This window comes from Pinus tabuliformis, chromosome 5_1, assembly GCF_031772625.1.
Source record: "Pinus tabuliformis cultivar Carrire ecotype Pingquan chromosome 5_1, CPIR1, whole genome shotgun sequence".
In the NCBI taxonomy this organism is placed as follows: domain Eukaryota; kingdom Viridiplantae; phylum Streptophyta; class Pinopsida; order Pinales; family Pinaceae; genus Pinus; species Pinus tabuliformis.
In genome coordinates, this window is record NC_142305.1 from 676,882,889 (window position 1) to 676,906,297 (window position 23,409).

Below are 23,409 nucleotides of genomic sequence, written 5' to 3' on the forward strand. Positions count from 1 at the left end.
TTTAGTAGTTCTTGAATTTGATTCCTCATTTCTTGTTCATCAGATGGTGTGCAAGGAATCACTTTACCTTTTACTCCATTGTCATGTAAGGTGACTATCTCCTGCATCGGACTTTCAGTTTCCCAAAACTATTGTGGGTTGTCCGAACAGCTTTTCAGAAGTCTCTGGTAGATGTCTTTTTGTTCTGTAGACCAATTTTCTTCAATGCATGCTGATTGTTTATTTATCTTTTCTGCTTTGGCTTCATAGATTTGTAGGACCTCTTGCCAATCATTTGAATCTTTGGTCGGCCTTCTAGTTCCTACTTTCTTTTGTCTATTCTCATGTCTAGCTTCAGAGTTTGCAATGCTTAATCTAGGCACAGATATAGCCTTTTTCTTCAAGTTTATTATCAATTTATCTTGGCTGATAGTTACTGGAAGCACAGAATTTATAAATGGCATGCCTAACATCAGACTTGCTGAAGGGTCATAGTGCTGAATTTCTGAGATTTTTACAATACTCCCTCCAACTTTTAAAGAAATATTGTCTACATAATGTGTGAGCTGGACAGATCCTCCAATTGTTTCTGAAACTAGTATATTTTTTAATGGTTTCCAAAGAGATTTGAACAAAGATGGTCGAGCTAGATTATTTGATCCTCCAGTGTCTACAAATGCATCTACTGAAATCCATTCATTTCTAACTTGCACTTCTACCGGAATATAAATCAAGCTCTCTGTTTTCACAATCTTTTTCAACAAAGTGTTTTGTTGATTTCTTGAAATCTCTGGTAGAGGTATACTAGTTGATGGTGCAATTTTCTTTTCAAATGGGCATAAAGAATTGAATTGAGGTAAAGATGATGCATTTTGTTTACCTCTATTTGTCTTCTCTGATACTTCTGTTTCTTCTGATTCTTCTTCAGAATTAGATTCTGAATCTGAATCATCTTCTGTCTCACTTGATGACACAACAGTTGAAGAACTTTCTATATCACTATAGTGCTGTTCACTATAAAAATCATCATCAGAACAATTCATACAAATATTCATTTTCTGTACAGGTTCTTCATCTTCATTATCTGAAACTTCTGTAAGAATATATACATCAGAAATTTCCTCATCTGATTCTACTACAGACCAATCATCTTGAAATTCTTCAATATCTATACAAGCTTTAAGTTTACTAGATGATTTCTGAGGACACTTTCTGGCAAAATGTCCTTCTTTTTTACAAATGAAACAACAATTGTTGTTCCTTGGAGCTGTTCTCTTCTTCAAATATCTGAATTTTCTGAAAGGTCTTTTCGGGTTTGATACTCTTTTGGGTTTGTATCTACCATACCTTTTGTTTTTCTTCTTCTTTGATTTAAAAGGTGTCCATGGTAATACAGTTTTGCAGACATCTGAACTAGGGGTGATATCATGCGCCTTCTTCTGCCAACACAAATATTTGACCTTTTCTGACACTCTAAACAGAAGATCAACCCAATAGACTTGTTCTAAACTTTTCATTTGAACCTCAAGATCTTTCATAATCAGATCTCCCAAGTTTCCTGGCAACTTTGACAAGAAAGAAACTTTTTGAGCAATATCATTAAACAGATTAGCTTTAAAGACTTTAGCCATAAATTCTTTTCCAAATTGATCTAAATACTTTAGATCTTTCAATTCCATGCGACTAAGGTCAGTCAATAGCTGTTTCTTTTCATCTTTTGGTTCTGGCATAAACTGAGTTTTTAACAGCATCTCAAATGTAGCTAATCCTGCTTCCATGACTGCTATTCTCTCTGATTCTGTTCCTCCCATCCACCAGTCAAATACTATTCCTGCCATCCTTTTTTCTGCTAAAATCATGATAGATATGTTGTCTAATCTTGTTGTGACCTGCATTTGATATAAGGCTCCTATCCAGATTCTAATGGACTCACCGGGATTGGATGAGTTATCTAGATCTAGAATGTAACCACTAGAATTTGTAGCAAACAAATCTTCTTCAACTCTAGGGTACTTAGCTTCTCTCAGGATGTGAGCTTTATTTTGATTCTTTATTGATGGCATGATAAAGGATGGAAACTTTATTGCAGCTTGTTCTAAAGACATGACTTCCTTCTTAGATTCAAAAGGTTTTTTTGCTTTAACCGTTCTAGAAGATCCACTGGTTAATTTTCCAGTGTCTCTGGAAGTCCCTTCTCCATCACTTGTTTCTGGTACTTCTTCTTCTAAATCCCAATAATTTGGGGCTGTCATATCTACATGAAATTTTGGGATTTTCTTACGCTTCTTCTTCATTTTTCTTTTTCTTCTTTCCTCTCTTTCTCTCTTTTCTTCTTGTTGCTCTTCATATAACAATTTTAAATTTTCATTTATCAAATCTGCTTGTTGTCCTAAATTGTCTAGAACATTTTTAGCATGAGAACACCAAGTAGTCAAATAATTTCCTACTTGATATACTTGTTCTAAATCATTGGGCTCTTGTGATTCATGTTCTAGGAGAGGTGCACAATCTGCTCTTGTAGCAGGCTGTTTGGACATTGATGAAGAGACACAAAATTTTGTTTTCGGTGGCCATTTTCCTCCTCTGACAAATCTTTTATTTGCATATCTATATTCTTCCATAGGTGGATAATTCTGTACATGAGTTCTAAACATTTTATTTACAGCTAGAAAAGGTTTTTCTTCAGGTATATACAATTGTTTTTCAGCCCGGGGTGTACTTGTGGAAGTAGATGGCTGTTCTTCTGGTATAGATAACTGTCTGTAAAAAGACCTTCTTCCACTTTGGACTGGACTTTCTACTGGTAATACGTGTTTCTCTGGCAAGACTATTGGCCTGGGAATTCTAGGGTAAATAGATTGATTTGGAATGATTTTTACCCCTCCATCTTCAAGAGCCAATCTTTTAATTTTTCTGCTTGTATCATCTGAAGCCAAAGACTTATACTGGATATACCAGTGATCGGGCAATGTTTCTTTGTCATAATGCACACCTTCAATCTGTGCATTTCCGATCCCTACAGTCACACAGTTTTTCAACACCGGCTGTTTTAATTTAGGATGTACTGTATTGGTTAACTGAAAGGAAGTTTGAACAATTACAGACAAGAATTCACTATCGTCTGCCATAGACCATCCTTGTACTCCTATCAAGGCTTTCCAACATTCTTTCAGATGAATGTCTGTCAAACTAATAGCATAATCAGGATAAATTGTTCCATACTGACAACCAGACATCAAATTTCCCAGTATTGTTCCTATTCTGGCATGATCATATTCATTGTGCCTTGAATCAAACGATTCTGCTATGCAGGGAGTATTTAAACCATGTCTAAATAGAGGAGCCAAACCAATCCTTATAGCTCCGAAATGTAAATAATAAAATCTTCCTTCCTTAGCATACTTCCTAAACTTTTTTATTTCATCTTCTGAGAATATGTTAAGTCCTATTATCTGCACATGTGGACCTTTAATTCTGATTTTAACTTCAACTTCTTTGAAGTAATATTTCTTAGAAAGCTTAAACATCATTGGAACTGGATAGACTTCTTTAGTATCTAATGCAGGGGGGTTCCAGCTTTCTGGATCTTCTACTTGTTCATGTTCATTTACTTCTGATTCAACAGATCTATTTTCTACTTCAGATATGGATCTTTTATCAATAGTAGAGAAAGATCTTAAAAATTTGGCCATCTTGGAAAGGTATAATTCTATTCCAGAAATTGACTGATAAAGCTTTTATTTACTCAGCACAATGTAAGACAAAGATGCCTTTCAAAAGCTCCTGGCTCTTCTCAGGTTCTGTCTATAGAATTATATAGGGTCGTTACAGGGCTCTGATACCATATGAGGGGTGACCGTTCAATTCAAACAGAGCGATTCAACAGCATATAAACAAGATGAAGCTATTGATATACAGAACTTAACCATATGAGGGGTGACCGTTCAATTCAAACAGAGCGATTCAACAACATATAAACAAGATGAAGCTATTGATATACAAAACTTACTTCTTAAATTCTCAAAGCTTTCTGGAAATAAAAGTCTGACTCTCTAGCTCTTTTCCTCAGGGAACACGCACGAGTCCTTCGCGACCTCTCTCCACGGGTCTTCACTTCCAGCGCCTTACAGTTCAACCTCTTTCGGAAAATAGAAACTATCCTCAGACGTGCAGAACTGTCCTCAGACAGACGGCCCAGAAGGCTTCGATATTAATAAAAAGCAAGAACAGAATACAAAGCTTATTACAACAGAAATGTCTCAGAGTTCATTACAACACACATGCTCTCAATCGAACGATGCTTGAACTCATGAAGACCCTTTCTTAAATAGGCCTAAAACGAAAAAACTTAGCTAAGACATGACATAAGATAGAAATAATTGAGGGTCCTATCGGTATCTTTTTCCACCGACGGTGTCTACTCAATTTTTCTTTTTGTACAAAAGATTCCTGTCACAACATGTAACCAACATTATTACATTGCTGACAAGAGATTCTTATGCTACGATCTTCCTTTACCACGGTCCTGTGGGACTCCTTGTCTCCCATAAATCTTCTTCGGACGATCCGGCAGATGGCTCGTACTCATCGATGAGTTGTCGATGGTACCTATTCATAAGTCGGTTATACTGTTCTTCGATTCCCTCATTTGGATCTTGTGCATCTGTCATTTCTCCTTTTTCTTTTGGCGATCTTGTCATACTGTGAGATGCTGCAGATGACGATTCTCCTTTTATGATATTTGTTTTGATTCTATGAAGTCCTGTTTGTAGTGGTGTATGCTTTAACTCCTGTTTTTCCCACTTGTTCAAAAAAGGAAGAGCACTTATTTCAATATCCAAAAAAGAATCTTTAAATGCATTTCGTGCTGCTGGTGATCTTTGTACTGCCAATTCTATCCCATCTAATGATTCCCATTTAAATATCTGAAACATATTAGTGGAACTTTCAATGGAATGCTGGACCCATAACCTGCAGTTTTCGCTCAAACAGTCTCTATGCTGCCATCCTAACTCAAAAATTATTGACGTGCATATTCTTTTAGAGATCATCAAGCTAATGATGTGGATGACATTATTGTTCCAATTTGGAGATATAATTGAGATTGTGATCAATGCCTTTTGATTAATTGAAAATTTTAAAGCTTTTGGTTGTCCTTGCAGGCTATCCATTTTATTAAGGATTTGAATTTTTTCAACCAACTTCAAATTGCCAAACTCATGAAACCATTCAGCATGCTGTTTGATTAACTCTTGATTGTTACCAGTTTCAGAATTACCAATCCTTTCATGACTAAAAATCTGAGAAAAAGGATTTGGTTCTATGCTATCTCTAATTCTCAAACTGTGAAAATCCCATTGATAGGCATATGTCTTCAAATATTGGAGGGATCTTTGTATGCATTGAGATACTCTGGTAACTTGGATTTTTCTGCACTTTGCTTCTTGGAATCTCCAGTCTGCAAAATTCTCAAATATTTCATACTGAGGAAAAGTATCAGTATTTGCATAATTCTCGTCAAACCTTTGAAGGAAAGAGGATTCTAGTTCCTCAAATATGTCTGGAATTCTTAAAGAAAGCAAAAATTTTACCATTTCTTCTTTTATGGGGATTTCTTCAAGATCCAAGATTTTGGCACCTGTGAAAATACTTAGGGCAAAATCAACACTTCCTATGATCTGATAATAATTTAAGACTCTAAGTGTCCAGATCATTTCATCTGTGTATATGCTAGACCATAAATCAGATAAGCTTCTAAAGAAAAGCTTAACCTTCATATTTGGTAACGAAAATACTTTTACCAAGTTTTCATCAAGGCCTAGAGATATGCCCAAATTTTTTGACTGCCATGCTTGGCATCTTCTGATCCACCAATTCCTTCTCATTCTAAATCCAACCAATTTCTTGATTTCATCTGTCACCCAACTTGCATAATTTTCTAAGATTCGAAATCTATCTACAAAGGTGGCAAAACTATCATCTGAAGGGCCTTTTCCTGGAATCTCAAAAACTGAATATTTACAAGTTATAAACATTTTGCTCATGTCTCTGGTCAGGACGTCTGTTAAGAAATTCGAGTTACCTGGTATCCACTCGACGTCAAATTCAAACTGTTGAAACCACATTTGCCAAGCCAAAATTCTGCCCTTTGCAAGTTGTCTTGAAATCTTTGCTGTCATAAAATATTTAAAATTTTTGGAATCTGTTCTGATTAAAAACTTTACCGGGGTTAGATATACCTCAAATCGCTGAATCCAGTTGAAGATTGCCAATGTTTCCTTTTCAGCTATGAAGTAGTTTTTCTGACTTGCTGTAAATTCCCCAGAAGCATATCCACACAAATTTTCTTCAATCTCTCCTTCACTATTTCTCCTTTGTTCTAGCAATACAGCTGACCAGAAATTAAGTGAAGCATCAGTTTGTAAAATTAATAAACCATCACCTGGTGGCTGAAGCTTTGGTAATCGCTGACATTCTTCTTTAAGTTTCTTCACTGCTTCAGTCGCTTCTTCTGACCATCCTCCGTCGCTGTGTCTTCTTATAGCAGCTGTCTTTTCTGAGAGTTTTGGAATGTATTTGTGCAAGTAATTCAGAACTCCAATAAACCTTTGGATTGCCTTTTTGTCCTTCAGTTCATCAGGAAACTGTGTCAATTTTGTTAACACATGAGGCTGCATTTGAATAAAACCATTTGCAACATTTATCCCCAAAAAATCAATACTATCCTGAAATAAGGACATCTTTTTTTCTGACAAAACTATGCCATGCTTTTTGACTTCTTCAAGGAAAATTTCTAGATGTTTCAAATGAGTATTTACATCTGGACTATGAATCAAAATATCATCTATATATGTAACTATAAAATCATATTTAGCAAAAATATAATCCATCCTTCTTTGGAAGAAAGCTGGAGCGTTCTTCAACCCAAATGGAACAACTTTCCACTGATAAAATCCTGCTGGACATATGAAAGCTGTTTTGTGTCTGTCTTCTGGCTGAATCTGTATCTGATAGTAACCTGACTTCATATCAAATTTACTGAACACCTTACTGTGTTGAATCTTCTGCATAATTACTTCTGGTCTTGGCAATGGGTAATTAAAATTCTGAGTAATTGCATTAAGAGGTTTGTAATTGATAACCATCCGTGGTTTACCTCTTACTATCTCAGAATGGTTTCTGACTAGAAATGCAGAACAGGCATAATGAGATTCACTGATTTCTATTAACTGCATCTTTAGTAGTTCTTGAATTTGATTCCTCATTTCTTGTTCATCAGATGGTGTGCAAGGAATCACTTTACCTTTTACTCCATTGTCATGTAAGGTGACTATCTCCTGCATCGGACTTTCAGTTTCCCAAAACTGTTGTGGGTTGTCCGAACAGCTTTTCAGAAGTCTCTGGTAGATGTCTTTTTGTTCTGTAGACCAATTTTCTTCAATGCATGCTGATTGTTTATTTATCTTTTCTGCTCTGGCTTCATAGATTTGTAGGACCTCTTGCCAATCATTTGAATCTTTAGTCGGCCTTCTAGTTCCTACTTTCTTTTGTCTATTCTGATGTCTAGCTTCAGAGTTTGCAATGCTTAATCTAGGCACAGATATAGCCTTTTTCTTCAGGTTTATTATCAATTTATCTTGGCTGATAGTTACTGGAAGCACAGAATTTATGAATGGCATGCCTAACATCAAACTTGCTGAAGGGTCATAGTGCTGAATTGCTGAGATTTTTACAATACTCCCTCCAACTTTTAAAGAAATATTGTCTACATAATGTGTGAGCTGGACAGATCCTCCAATTGTTTCTGAAACTAGTATATTTTTTAATGGTTTCCAGAGAGATTTGAACAAAGATGGTCGAGCTAGATTATTTGATCCTCCAGTGTCTACAAATGCATCTACTGAAATCCATTCATTTCTGACTTGCACTTCTACCGGAATATAAATCAAGCTCTCTGTTTTCACAATCTTTTTCAACAAAGTGTTTTGTTCATTTCTTGAAATCTCTGGCAGAGGTATACTAGTTGATGGTGCAATTTTCTTTTCAAATGGGCATAAAGAATTGAATTGAGGTAAAGATGATGCATTTTGTTTACCTCTATTTGTCTTCTCTGATACTTCTGTTTCTTCTGATTCTTCTTCAGAATTAGATTCTGAATCTGAATCATCTTCTGTCTCACTTGATGACACAACAGTTGAAGAACTTTCTATATCACTATAGTGCTGTTCACTATAAAAATCATCATCAGAACAATTCATACAAATATTCATTTTCTGTACAGGTTCTTCATCTTCATTATCTGAAACTTCTGTAAGAATATATACATCAGAAATTTCCTCATCTGATTCTACTACAGACCAATCATCTTGAAATTCTTCAATATCTATACAAGCTTTAAGTTTACTAGATGATTTCTGAGGACACTTTCTGGCAAAATGTCCTTCTTTTTTACAAATGAAACAACAATTGTTGTTTCTTGGAGCTGTTCTCTTCTTCAAATATCTGAATTTTCTGAAAGGTCTTTTCGGGTTTGATACTTTTTTGGGTTTGTATCTACCATACCTTTTGTTTTTCTTCTTCTTTGATTTAAAAGGTGTCCATGGTAATACAGTTTTGCAGACATCTGAACTAGGGGTGATATCATGCGCCTTCTTCTGCCAACACAAATATTTGACCTTTTCTGACACTCTAAACAGAAGATCAACCCAATAGACTTGTTCTAAACTTTTCATTTGAACCTCAAGATCTTTCATAATCAGATCTCCCAAGTTTCCTAGCAACTTTGACAAGAAAGAAACTTTTTGAGCAATATCATTAAACATATTAGCTTTAAAGACTTTAGCCATAAATTCTTTTCCAAATTGATCTAAATACTTTAGATCTTTCAATTCCATGCGACTAAGGTCAGTCAATAGCTGTTTCTTTTCATCTTTTGGTTCTGGCATAAACTGAGTTTTTAACAGCATCTCAAATGTAGCTAATCCTACTTCCATGACTGCTATTCTCTCTGATTCTGTTCCTCCCATCCACCAGTCAAATACTATTCCTGCCATCCTTTTTTCTGCTAAAATCATGATAGACATGTTGTCTAATCTTGTTGTGACCTGCATTTGATATAAGGCTCCTATCCAGATTCTAATGGACTCACCGGGATTGGATGAGTTATCTAGATCTAGAATGTAACCACTAGAATTTGTAGCAAACAGATCTTCTTCAACTCTAGGGTACTTAGCTTCTCTCAGGATGTGAGCTTTATTTTGATTCTTTATTGATGGCATGATAAAGGATGGAAACTTTATTGCAGCTTGTTCTAAAGACATGACTTCCTTCTTAGATTCAAAAGGTTTTTCTGCTTTAACCGTTCTAGAAGATCCACTGGTTAATTTTCCAGTGTCTCTGGAAGTCCCTTCTCCATCACTTGTTTCTGGTACTTCTTCTTCTAAATCCCAATAATTTGGGGCTGTCATATCTACATGAAATTTTGGGATTTTCTTACCCTTCTTCTTCATTTTTCTTTTTCTTCTTTCCTCTCTTTCTCTCTTTTCTTCTTGTTGCTCTTCATATAACAATTTTAAATTTTCATTTATCAAATCTGCTTGTTGTCCTAAATTGTCTAGAACATTTTCAGCATGAGAACACCAAGTAGTCAAATAATTTCCTACTTGATATACTTGTTCCAAATCATTGGGCTCTTGTGATTCATGTTCTAGGAGAGGTGCACAATCTGCTCTTGTAGCAGGCTGTTTGGACATTGATGAAGAGACACAAAATTTTGTTTTTGGTGGCCATTTTCCTCCTCTGACAAATCTTTTATTTGCATATCTATATTCCTCCATAGGTGGATAATTCTGTACATGAGTTCTAAACATTTTATTTACAGCTAGAAAAGGTTTTTCTTCAGGTATATACAATTGTTTTTCAGACCGGGGTGTACTTGTGGAAGTAGACGGCTGTTCTTCTGGTATAGATAACTGTCTGTAAAAAGACCTTCTTCCACTTTGGACTGGACTTTCTACTAGTAATACGTGTTTCTCTGGCAAGACTATTGGCCTGGGAATTCTAGGGTAAATAGATTGATTTGGAATGATTTTTACCCCTCCATCTTCAAGAGCCAATCTTTTAATTTTTCTGCTTGTATCATCTGAAGCCAAAGACTTATACTGGATATACCAGTGATCGGGCAATGTTTCTTTGTCATAATGCACACCTTCAATCTGTGCATTTCCGATCCCTACAGTCACACAGTCTTTCAACACCGGCTGTTTTAATTTAGGATGTACTGTATTGGTTAACTGAAAGGAAGTTTGAACAATTACAGACAAGAATTCACTATCGTCTGCCATAGACAGTCCTTGTACTCCTATCAAGGCTTTCCAACATTCTTTCAGATGAATGTCTGTCAAACTAATAGCATAATCAGGATAAATTGTTCCATACTGACAACCAGACATCAAATTTCCCAGTATTGTTCCTATTCTGGCATGATCATATTCATTGTGCCTTGAATCAAACAATTCTGCTATGCAGGGAGTATTTAAACCATGTCTAAATAGAGGAGCCAAACCAATCCTTATAGCTCCGAAATGTAAATAATAAAATCTTCCTTCCTTAGCATACTTCCTAAACTTTTTTATTTCATCTTCTGAGAATATGTTAAGTCCTATTATCTGCACATGTGGACCTTTAATTCTGATTTTAACTTCAACTTCTTTGAAGTAATATTTCTTAGAAAGCTTAAACATCATTGGAACCGGATAGACTTCTTTAGTATCTAATGCAGGGGGGTTCCAGCTTTCTGGATCTTCTACTTGTTCATGTTCATTTACTTCTGATTCAACAGATCTATTTTCTACTTCAGATATGGATCTTTTATCAATAGTAGAGAAAGATCTTAAAAATTTGGCCATCTTGGAAAGGTATAATTCTATTCCAGAAATTGACTGATAAAGCTTTTATTTACTCAGCACAATGTAAAACAAAGATGCCTTTCAAAAGCTCCTGGCTCTTCTCAGGTTCTGTCTATAGAATTATATAGGGTCGTTACAGGGCTCTGATACCAAAGATTCAAATGATTGGCAAGAGGTCCTACAAATCTATGAACTGAAGGACAAAAAGGCCGACCAAAGATTCAAATGATTGGCAAGAGGTCCTACAAATCTATGAAGCCAGAGCAGAAAAGATAAATAAACAATCAGCATGCATTGAAGAAAATTGGTCTACAGAACAAAAAGACATCTACCAGAGACTTCTGAAAAGCTGTTCGGACAACCCACAACAGTTTTGGGAAACTGAAAGTCCGATGCAGGAGATAGTCACCTTACATGACAATGGAGTAAAAGGTAAAGTGATTCCTTGCACACCATCTGATGAACAAGAAATGAGGAATCAAATTCAAGAACTACTAAAGATGCAGTTAATAGAAATCAATGAATCTCATTATGCCTGTTCTGCATTTCTAGTCAGAAACCATTCTGAGATAGTAAGAGGTAAACCACGGATGGTTATCAATTACAAACCTCTTAATGCAATTACTCAGAATTTTAATTACCCATTGCCAAGACCAGAAGTAATTATGCAGAAGATTCAACACAGTAAGGTGTTCAATAAATTTGATATGAAGTCAGGTTACTATCAGATACAGATTCAGCCAGAAGACAGACACAAAACAGCTTTCATATGTCCAGCAGGATTTTATCAGTGGAAAGTTGTTCCATTTGGGTTGAAGAACGCTCCAGCTTTCTTCCAAAGAAGGATGGATTATATTTTTGCTAAATATGATTTTATAGTTACATATATAGATGATATTTTGATTCATATTCCAGATGTAAATACTCATTTGAAACATCTAGAAATTTTCCTTGAAGAAGTCAAAAAGCATGGCATAGTTTTGTCAGAAAAAAAGATGTCCTTATTTCAGGATAGTATTGATTTTTTGGGGATAATTGTTGCAAATGGTTCTATTCAAATGCAGCCTCATGTGTTAACAAAATTGACACAGTTTCCTGATGAACTGAAGGACTCGTGCGTGTTCCCTGAGGAAAAGAGCTAGAGAGTCAAACTTTTATTTCCAGAAAGCTTTGAGAATTTAAGAAGTAAGTTCTGTATATCAATAGCTTCATCTTGTTTATATGCTGTTGAATCGCTCTGTTTGAATTGAACGGTCACCCCTCATTGAAAAATATGAATGGTGGAAACACATTAAACAAAACTATCCATTGGGCTTATGGAGTCAAAAACACCTCAATATAACAATGAACTCAACCTTACATGGAAGTCAGGGCATTCAACGTTTAAATATTCAGAACATAAACTCATATGGGACACACAGTTTATGCATGTATACAGGAAGTCAGAGCACATTCAGTGAATTCTGAGTGGTTATACATCCATACCACTGTAAGAATTAAGAAAAAGGACAACATCACATTTTCTGAACATGAAAAACCCTTCATGAATCCTGAGAAGCAAAGTCAAGCATCTATTATTGAAAATGAGTCATACATATGCCAAATACAAGCTTTTCCATAAAGATTTCCAACCCTTTGTACATCAGATGTTCTTCTATATATAGAGCTCTTTACATGCTTGGATTCCTTCCTCCATCATGAGGGGAATTCGAATTTACCATCAGTGACACCTATTCTAACCATAAAACAAGACTTTAAATGCATTTGACACCTAACTAGCAGTCCTAGAGACTTAATACAACTAGGAGTGTAACTCCTTATTATGATTACAACAAACTTATCTAAACATTTAAAACATTCTTTGACACCTAACACTCCATGAAGTCAAATTTGATGAAGCCTCCCACGTGGTCACCCAACTGCTGATGACAAACCCTAGACAAACCCTAGAAATTAGGGAACATGTTTCCCTGATTTTAGGATTAGATACTTGAAAACTGGCACGTGGGACAGAGCCTTTATCTCTTCATCCATGACACATTTTACGAAACTAAAGGATATTTTTGTAGCCCATGTTGTCCAGAACAAAAACCTCTCCTGGTTTTTTAAAAAATTTCTCCATCTGTCCAGAAACTGTCCTTGAAAAACACGTGTCAAACAGGGAACTGTCCCTTGCTCTGTTCTGGCTGAAAAATAAGGCTTGGGACAGAGGTCATAACTTATCGTAAAAAATTTATTTGGAAAAAATGAAGGAGGTTTTTGTGAAACAATCTGTTCTTAACAAAAACCTCTCTTGGTTTTTTGAAACATCTTTTCTACCGCCCAGAATGAGTCTTTGAAAAACAGGTGTAAAACAGGAGATGAAAAACTGCACCTACAGCAGTTTCGTAGCGCAACTTTGGTCCTTCATTTCTCCCAGATCATAATGGATTTGAAGAAAGTGGAAGAGTTTTTTGTACTTTAGTATCTTAGGAATAAAAACCTCTTTCAATTTTCAGAGATGAGTTTTCAACTGCTCAGAAAAGCTTCTGGAAGTTAACTAGTAAAACCGTTTTTTCTGCTGAAACAGGCTGCTACAGGGGTTTCGTAGCGCTATGAAAACACTGATTTCATAGCGCAAAACAGGATTTTTACACTGTCTGCGCTACGAAAACATGGATTCGTAGCTAGTTTCAAAATTTCTCCGAAATTATGTGAGATATGTCTTCTAAACACATGGTGAGGCTTCTAGGACATGGAATGAGGCTATCAAACTTTATTTGAAGATGGACATGAGACTCTAACCCTATGACTTAGACTCTAAAACATAAAAATGACTTCACCATGACTTGACCATGACTGATACAAGAATTGAGAAACCATGTAAGTTGTCCAAATTTTTTAAGGAAGTTTTACAGTGATAACAATACCCATCCCAAATCCTAAGACAACCAATCATCTAAGTGACTGAAGATTCATATAGAGAGAGCCCTCTTTGAAGCTGGAAGGGCTAGATTCTAGTTTTAAAGTGGTTTGTGGTTACTTTTGGGTTCCTCTCCTCAACCTGGAGGAATTAAAAAGTGCTAACAAACCCTACACATATAATTCATGTAAATAGATTCTCAACCAAATAGAAAGGATTCATAAAAGAAACACACATTAACATATATATTTTATCCTAGAAACCCAAAACCAAGAAAACCAACTAGATTTGTTTTCAATATATATTTTTGACAATGTTATAATACAATATGTATATGCCATATAATTCAAAAACCATTAATTAATTAACCCTATATTATAATACATCCATAGTTCCTTTCATCATATCTACAAAACCATGGAAAAACCACCATGCACCTGAAAACTGCTAAATGTGAAACTACGTGCTCAAAACACAAAAACCACTCATTTCAGTTTTTTTTGGGGTACATTCCTAAACCCTTTGTAGGGGGATACTACCACCCTACATACCCCCTATGACCCCCCTATGTGCATGGTGTATATAAGTCAAGAAAATAATATAACACATGCTCAATAATTCTATGGTTCTGTTGTAGCCACTACAACCACCCTCCAAAATTTTGCCCATGCTTTGATTTTGGACCCTCCCTTTTGTCCATAGGATCTTATCTTTCACTGTCATCAAGTATTCATTCTATGATAAAGACTTATATTTTCATGTTTTTCTTCTGATGCATTGATCCCAGTTTGATATCTTTTAGACAAAAGCTATCTCTTGACTTGACCTTGTAGCATTGTTGGGCTTGCTTGCAGAAACTGTGCAATCTTGGAAGGTAGGTCTGCGTTGATGATATGAAATGTGCAACCCAAAATGGCAGGTCTATCTTGAGCTTAGAAACTGTGCAATCCTAGATGGCAGCCCAACCTTGAACTCATAAATTTCACAAAGCATCCTTGCTCTCAGAAACTGCGCAATACACTAAGTCAATGAGTTGCATAGTGGTTGGAGCTACACAATCTTCCTTGGTAGTGTGAATGGCCAGTTTTATCAAAAAAGAAAAAAGAAAAAAGAAAAAAAGAAAAAATCATCCCTAGAAAATAGGGAGTGGATAATTAGTTTCTCGAAGGATGACAAAACTTGCTATTTTTAGATTTCTGCCAAGTGTCATTTTTTCCTTCATTTTATTCATGCATGTCATAAACCCTAACCAGCCTAAATATATATATAATATATGCCCCTAGAGATCATTTTTACATTCAATATTTGAGATCTAGCCTTCCCAAGGAGATCAAGGATCCTTCGGTAGATTTTTTGGTTCTTTTCTAGGTGAGTTTTCCTTTTGCCATCTTTTGTCGCTTTTTCTGTTGCTTGTCATTTCGCTTCTGTGAGTCCTGTTTTGCTTGTTTATTTTCATGGTTTCTGGAATTTTAACTTATATTAGCTTTTAAAAGTTTTGGTTTGGGTCATTGTTTTCCTTTTACAAGTTTCACATCAACTTTCTTGTTTTTTCCCATTAGAGGTCGTCGTTTCAGCGACTCCCTAGGCATGTTTGTTTTTCCTTTTGCGCGTTGATCTTTTGAACTTGATTTGAATTGATCCATCTATCCTTAGTCATACCTACACTCTAACTTGCACCATCACTTAGATCTTCCAATTTCCCATACACTTTCTAGGCAGATCTACCCTTCCATTGGCTAGCAATTGCCTTGTTTAGCTAGGCATTGCGCAAGTCCAAGGCTCAATCTTAATGCTTGGCCTCTGAGACTTCACAATGCTCAGTACATGGCTAGACCAACTACAAATTGCATAGTTCTAGGGATCAATCTCGTCCCTTGGCCACTGAGATTTCTCAATGCACAGTCTCTCCCTTAGTCTGCCCAAGCTAACACTGCGCATTGAGTAGTCTCTAGCCTCAAGCTTCTCCCCTGGCTGCTAAGATTGCACAATGTGCAATTCATGCATCTAGTCTATCTCCCTTCACCTCAATAATTGTGAAATCCTTATTTTCAGTCATATGGTTCCTACTGTGATCTTTCTTTGTGAGTCATTTTTCTAAAGCTAATTCATCTTTTCCATGAGTGCATTTTCCGCCTACAGGACTTATAGTTGTTGAACACTTCTCTTCATCAATGACTGACATGATGACACCAAAGATATATGCTTCATAGGACACTGTAGAAAGTAGCACCAAGGAGGTAGTTGAGAGTACTCCAATAAACTTATCATTTTACTTAGATACTCAACTGTCCATAGAGAAAGAATCATACATGACATGGCTGAAAGTGAATGAAGCATTCTCAACAAGAAGCTTCAAAGCAGACCTTGAAGACCGAGAGGTGTATATCAATGTCCAAAGTTCAGGGTTACATATAGTTGCATGTACGTACCCAAATTTCCCATATGTAGACTATGACTTTGAATTTGAACAATGCCAATGGATAAAGAATTTCTTCTTTCCTGGAACCAAATTACCATCTCATGTACCATTTTCTAGAGCTAGAATCGCTCATGGATTCTTACTTCTATATTGACATTAGCTATTTGAGCATAGAGGACATTGTCAAATTTTGATTGAAAGAACCAACGAAGTTCTGTCAGACACCCACCAACACCTACAAGACAAAATCTCTCAAGAGGGCCTATAAACTCTTGATAATTCTATGTTGCGTAATCCATGGTCAATAGAGCACTAAGACCTTCCTTGAAGGGTGGGAATTCTTACTGAACTAGGTTTTGAATGAAAGAAGACCATTCAACTGGTTAAATTTCTTGGCTCAATAGTTTAGGATCCATGTAGCTAATGCCCTCAACCCTACCAATGGCAAGTAAGCAATATTTTACATGTCTGCTTACCTGTTGAATGTAATTTGCACTCATAATAAATTCCTTGGCATGAATATGACCTGGACACCACAAGAACCTATCGTGCACATTCATTACAAGATGCTTTTGAAGTGTAACCATAGAGGAGTAACGGAAAAGCTGATTGATCACTTCTTCATTTCATTGGATAATTTAATCTTTGAGGAAGAGTCACCTTGCATGTCACATGTGGTAATGGAAAGAATGTCAGAGATAACAGGCTAGTCTACCTCATTGGATGGAACTTTCCACAATGTTCAATGGAAATAAGTCGTCACATATTATACCGAGGCATGCCACCGATAAGTTATTCATGTAAGAGGTTGCTTACCATATTTCTACAAGATCAACAGTTCTCCACGGGAAGAAGAAATCACCTTGGTCCTCTCTTCCTTTGCAAATTGGATTCTACGAAATTAAGAATTTGAAAGTTGCAGACACCAAAGGTAACTTGGAAATAGGGAAATTCTGATATGGTCATTTGGACTTCAATCCGTATGATCCAAATAATTTTTGTAGAGACCATTGTGTGATGATTCATTTTCAGTGGCCAAGTGAGACCTTTCATAGACCTGAGGAGGAAGCAATGGAAAAATTGATATAGTGCCTCCAAGTCGTGTGAACCAGTAAGCTTCATTGGAACATCACATGTTACTCCAAAAAAAGAAGTCACTCCAGAGGTAGTACCAACATAATGGCACAACCTAATTCACATAGCCTAGGGGGAGAGAAAAGTGTCAAGATGAAAGAAAATCCAATCATACTTAAGGAAGCCATAGTAGAAGAGAAGAAGAGGAAACATGGGATGCAGGAAGTAGAATAGAAGAAGAGGGAAGAAAAAGAGAAAAATATATTGGAGGAACAATGGCAGAAGGAGGAGGAAGAATAAGAAAGGCAAAAAGTAGAAGAAGAAGAAGCAACACGGAGACAAGACAAAGAAAAATAACATACCCGACAATTAGAGGACGAGAGAAAACATATGTAGATTAAGGAGCGCGCTCAAGAGACTGAGGAGTTAATTGAGATCAAATACATGGAGTTGGAACCAGAGCAGTAGAAACAATATGTTCTTATGATTCCAAGTACATGGTAGGACACCATTTAGTCTTCCCATCTTCCAGCAGTAGGAAAATCTCCAAGAGAGGAAGAGGAAATTGTCCCTCTTGATGATGGTCCGATCATGGACACGTACAATCTGATTTACGAAAAGCTTCAAAAAAATATTGTACAAGAGAGGAAGAAAAAATTTCTGGACGACCTCAAATCTCTTGAATTCATCAGAGAAATGGTGACTGTGATAGACACCAGAAGTAATATGAATGCCATTGCCACAGCCACGTTGGCCTTCGTAGGTGCTACAAAGTGAAACATAGAGTATATGATGGACGAGAAAAACAGTTGGTAAAGAACTTGTAGGTTGCAAGGCAAGAAATTGAATAAATTTGAGCAAAGGTTCAGAATGTAACTCCCATGAAAGTTTATTTGGAAGAACTTAAAGCAAATATACTTGGTGAAGTATCGACATTAGGAGAAACTATGTGGAGCTTGTATGAATAACTTGTCACTATGCATAAGGAAGTTTTCCAATTGCATGACATGCAACAAATGTGTAAGGATAATTCTAAATCTCTTAAGGTTTTCCATACATCCATTGTTGTCATGCATGAATGGTCAATGCAATACAAAGGGGCACCATCTGAATTGGCAAAGAAAAAAGGAAATAGGGAGAGTTGGAGAAAGCACAAGTGTGGATGATCATTCAAAGCAACAAAGAACTCGCCTCATTCATCGCCAATATTCAGTACTCATATGCACGATTATACAATAGTGTGGATTTCATGGTGAAATCGCATAAGATCCTATCAATTGGCTCACTCACTGAAGCCAAATGCAGAAATCAGGTCAGGAAATAGGTTGAATAATACTTGGACTAGTTTAGATAGATCGCTACAAGGAAGATATTGAAGTAAGTAGGAAGAACATGCAAAAGTAAATTGGTGGCCCTGTCGAAATCAATACTATGATGTTCCTGCTAAAGAAGGAAATTCAGACTGGTTCCAAATAAGTGTACCTATATTCCATGGAGGCTAGAGTACACTTTCAGCCTGATACCATTGCATAGTTTGGGGAATTTATTGCATAGTACAATTCTGGACATCGACAATGTTACCGAGAACCTACAAGTTGAAGTTGCTGAGATGGAGTTTCCCCAAACTAAAGCTTGACTTTTGTATTTATAGGTTGTCTAGTTGGATCTACCCTATTTTGTCTTATACGGGTACGAGTATATTGTAATATTCTTTTGTAATTAATTTGGGAGCGAAATTCTATGTGTGAATTGTGGAATGTGAAGGGTCATGATGTAATGAAGTTGAAGAGTCATGAGGGAAATCCAAGTGTCACAAAGGGGAAGTGAATTGTCACCCTTTTTGTCATAAATATGTCTTAATAAATCATGTAAAGGGATTTTGGGAGCCAAGCTCTTGTCTAGGCTTTTAGCTTAGGATTAGGAGCTTGGGAGTTTGTTGAGAACCTTGGCTTCTCCATAGCATAGAGGGAGTATTTTTCTTTGGAGGAGCAGGTGTAGACTTCTTGTTCCACTATTCAGACTAGTGGTTTGTCAATGGTATATGTATGCTTGAAACTTTCACTTTAATAAAATCTTAGAGCCAACATGTTTTCATGCATATGTTGTGAATATAGTAGGACTATTCTTGTTATGTTTGCAATATATGCTATTTCACTTACACTAACACTCATGGACTATTTTGTGTGCATTAGTATGAATCTTGTTGAATGCATGTTATTGTTTATTTCTGTTATGGTTAACATGTGAACTATGCTAACTCATGATGTCTTTATTCTCGTGTGTTCCATTCAAGTTGCGTACTATTACAGGCTTCTAAGGGGCCCACTCCTTTTTCTCACGTGTGTTAGAACCTTTCATACATCACACTTGACCCTCCTCAGATTCAATACACTTGTTCACCAATATTTATGAATACACCACTCTATTTATTATTGTAGCCAATGCGCATCATTAAAACGCACTCCTTCGAAAACCAGGCCATGTTCCGGATGGGGCTCCTACACCGAACAATGTGAGGTCTAATTGGGACTTCATATTGGAGAGACCCCTTGAATGTTTGCAGGTCCAGCACCATCAACATTTTTGGTGCTAGAAGGAGATCTAGATGATAAGCTGAGCCTATGAAGTCTGTTTCAAGTTCCGTATCTTTAATGGCTTCTTCCCATATCTTAACTGCGACATGTTTTTCCAAAACCGCAAATCTGAAAGTACCCATGGGGATAATCAATGAATTGTCAAATTTGAAATTTTATGGCGAGGGTGAAACAATGGTTCTCGAGCACACTACTCACTTTCTTGAATTCTGCACTAAACACAACATTCAAGGATGCTACTTACAGGTTATTCTTCCTCACATTTGAAGCATGCATCAAGGAATGGTGTTACAGATTTCCAATTGATTCCATAAAATCTTTTGAACATATTGTTAAAGTGATCTACTGCACCTTTGATAGGTATGATTATAAATATGTTTTCAAGAAAATCATGCGTTTAGAAAAAGCACCCGATGAATTTATTAACGGTTTTCATGATTGTTTTATTCATTTTTGTTTTGAATTTTTTGAAGAATATTGATGAGCCTCATCATTGGGTAATTATATGGGCCTTAATTTACCTCCTATCTTAGTCAAACCAACTATTATCACAACTTATTGCATACTTTTGATTATATTTTGTTTATGAGATGAGTTAGAGTTGGATATTTTGCTTTGTGGTCTAATGTGCATTTAATGCAGGATTAAAGGATACAAGCAAGGAATTTTGGCAAAGACCTTGGTCAAAACTCGAATGGGACAAGAGAGAGGAATTATAGGAGGTAAATACCCCTCATTTACTGCTCCTCCATTTGAATATTCCTCCATTAGCTCAGAGTGCAAACAGCAAAATCATGAAGACTAGAAGGAAGCCGAGCAAGTGAAAGACAAAGCACCAATTTATCTCGAGTTTGGGAGCCGAGCCCCCATAATTTTAAGGAAGTCGTTAGGACTTCATATTTATAAGTAGAGAGGGCTATGACCTCAGTAAGATTCAGATTTTTGATTGTAAAACTCTACTCTATTTTCGAGCTACAAGAATTGGGACAATTTTTGATGTAATCCATTGTTTTGATAATAAGAATGAGTTTTGTTTTGAGCCAACACTGAATTAGCTCAGAGGGTTGAAGCTCTTGGGTTAGGGCCCAACCCTAGCAGCTGAGGCTCCTCTTTATTGTACATGTATGTTAGCATAGATTCATAGTTTGATTGTTCATTTGCTTAAGTAGCTGCATTTCCATTACAACTATGTAGGTTGGATTGGTTGTATGCTAGTTTGCTTCCATTTGTGCCTTCTTTCAATTAGCAGGTTAGCAAGGAGGAAAAGGATCACCACAAGGTTGTCAGCAGGTGCCTTGGCCTCACTTCCTCCCTCTGGGACCATGACTTGAGGAAGAGACCCTTCAACAGCCCCAAAAACATAGATTTCTAGTTCTTGCATGAGCTTTGGAGTTTGTTGTCTTGATTCAACATTTGGTTCATTTCATTGTCATCTTTTTCCATTACTCTATTTTTGCAATAATATCTCACTCATGTTCTCATTTCCTTCAACACTTTCTTCATGCATAACATGGGAAATTGATTCATGCTTTTCTAGTTTATGAAGATGTATCTTGTTGCATGGTTCTTGAAAGACACACATGTTTAAGCACTGTAGGTACTTCAGGAGGAGGTCTAGAATTCATCACCATCATCCATCTTCCACCTCATCAACCTTAACCATCTCTTGTTCCACCATCACCCTCACTAGTTTTTTTGTCCTTTTCATTGAAATTCCCCTAGATACATTGAGTGAATCTAGCCATCTCTTCTCTTGGATATTGACTCCTGAGTGTTCCTAGACCTTATAACGCCCTATCCCACTCATCACACACCTTTTCCCAGCTTCCCAACACCTCCAATACCTCACAATTAACTCTCAACTGTATCTTGTAGGTTTCCTGTAATTCCTACAGGATCATCCTATAGGTTTCTAGTATATCTTGTAGGTTTTCTTGAAACGGCCTCTTTTGAGGCCGAATTGATGGGGAACCTCTAGGAAGTCATAAAAAGCCTCCTAGGACCCTTCCACCCCATCCAATCACTCCATAAGCCTTCTAGCCATCCTCAACCACCTTCCATCCACCTGTGACATACACAAGAACAATTAAATTGCATGCTTGATTTTACCAACAACCCCAAAAAAGTGAAAACATATTTAGTTTAGTTTTCTTGCTCACACATTAGTATGGTTTATGCTCTTTAATTCTGTAACTTAGATAACAGCATTAGGTTAGTGTTGATTTAGCAATTCTGCTGAGCATAGTTGTTTAAATGGTTAGTTAGGATATGATGTGATTTAGCATTACATGTTGTTTTCCTCATTACTACAGTAGAGTAGCTCTCTTAGAATAGAATTTCTCTTCTTCCATCAAAGAATCAAGCTTCTTTTAACTCTATAGAAGTCTGGCTTGGAACCCCTGGGGTCTCTCGTTGGATGAACGGTGACAACAGGTAGGAGCTTCACTTTTACTTGTGCATATAGCATTGTCACCTCCAAGTTTGTACGACCTCCAAGTTGATAAGTAAAGCTGGTAGCCCACGAGTTGCAACATCCATGCTGCAATACTGGTGCTCATCACTTTTGGTGCCGTTACGGGAAGGTGTCTGAGTAGAATGTGATTACTTATTTCTTTTCTTCTAATTCTTGTCTTCAATTATCTACCATTAGTTTATTTCTGAAAAAGTAATCTAGTAGCTTCCTTTCTTTCATCTTTCGTTATCTGCTTTCCTTTCCATTTTGCAAGTATAATTTCAATTCAACAAGTAGCTTCTTCATTTTGTCAGTGACTTTTCATTAAATTAGCAATTTCATTTCTGCAAAGTACTTTCTAGCTTAAAAAAAATCTTAGAAAAACCAACCCGAAAACATTTTCTTTCATGCCTCGTAGGAATAGGGACAATTTAGGGAAATTCTTGCCAAATACCCCCACTGCATCCAACATCCAACTTTGTCTCTTCTTTGGTGGTTGTGAACTGGAGGAACCTTTAGGTGAGCAATCTGACATATTTGGAGAACCTATACGGGAAGAAGAAGAAGAAGAACCCATTCCTACTAAACCAATGACTGAAAACCGAATTGACAGAGGGAATAGAGAGACAGTTGAGGGTTCCTTCCCCATTAGGGAACCAACAGGGCACTAAGATGAAGAATATAAGCCCCTCTGCCCTACCTCATTTCCATGGCAAAACCACAGAGGACCCCGAAACTTTCATATTTGAGTTTTCTATTATATGTCGAACCTATGACTATATAGATGATGAGAAAAAATTAAAATTGTTTCCATCTACCCTCAAGGATGTAGCATTGTGTTGGTTCATGGGTTTACCTGGAGATAACATCACAACTTGGGCTTAGATGCAGGCTTTTAACAACAAATATTGGGACTACTGTAAGTCGAAGTATACTAAAGAAGAAATTTTCAGGATGACCATGGGCCAGGATGAATCCCTAGAAGAATACGAAGAAATATTCCAGCTCAGTTATAAAAGGGCCAGGTGCACACTTGACCCCGAGTCACTAAAGCTGGTCCTGCTCAGAGGAGTAAGGGAAGA